Below are 989 nucleotides of genomic sequence, written 5' to 3'. Positions count from 1 at the left end.
GACTCCCCCCAGCATCGGAGATGGAGGGCACGCGGAGGCCAGGGTGCATCAGGGTTGCTGCCCCCCTTCCCCTGCGGCATCTGAATCCCATGTGTATTTATGGGGGGGGGGGGCTGCACTGTCCCGTATGTCTAGGGGATTGCCCTGCCCATGAGAAACACCCCCGTATTTATGGGGAATTGTTTTGCACCATCTTTAATGGGAAATGCCCCCCCCGCCATGCAAAACACTCCAGTATTTATGGGGGGCTGCATTGCCCTGTATTTATGGGGGATTGAGCCCCCTCACATGCAAAACACCTCAGTATTTATTGGCAGGGCTGCATTGCCCTATATTTAAGGGGAATGTCCCCCACCTCCATGCAGAACACCCCAGTATTTATTGGGGGGCATTGCCCTATAAGGGTTTGATCCCACCATGCAAAACACCCCAATATTTGGGGGGGAATTGCCCCATATTTATAGGGGTTCCCCCACACACACCATGCAAAACACTCTGTATGTATGGGGAGGCTGCATTGCCCTATATTCATAGGGTTTCTCCCCCACGCAGAACACCCCCATGTTTGGGGGGAAGGACAGGGTGTTGCCCCCCCCCCCACCACATCCCCACTGTATTTTGGTGGGGGGGAAACTGCACATTTTCTGTATTTGGGGGGGGTCAGTGTCCCCCCCCTTTGCCACTCCGTCCCGGTATTTTGGAGGGGGTCTCCTGTGTTTAAGGGGCGCTGCCCCCCCCTTTGCCACATATTTATAGCCCCCTGGGCCCTGTTTCGTGCTGCCCCCCCCACCGTGGGGGGGGGTCAATAAACACTGGCTGTTGCCCCCAGCCCCATGCGTGTCCCCACAAGCAGCCGGGATGTGTGTGGAGGGGTTACTGGGGACCCCCTAGGGACACTAGAGCCTTCCCCGAGGCCCCCAGACCCTTCCAGCCACAGAGCCCCAGGCTTCAGGCCCACGGCAGCATCCAAAGCGCCGGGGCTGGCTGCA

This window comes from Rhea pennata, chromosome 36 (genome assembly GCF_028389875.1).
Source record: "Rhea pennata isolate bPtePen1 chromosome 36, bPtePen1.pri, whole genome shotgun sequence".
Classification (NCBI taxonomy): domain Eukaryota; kingdom Metazoa; phylum Chordata; class Aves; order Rheiformes; family Rheidae; genus Rhea; species Rhea pennata.
The sequence above is the reverse complement of the archived record's forward strand: the minus strand, read 5'-3'. Positions refer to the sequence as shown.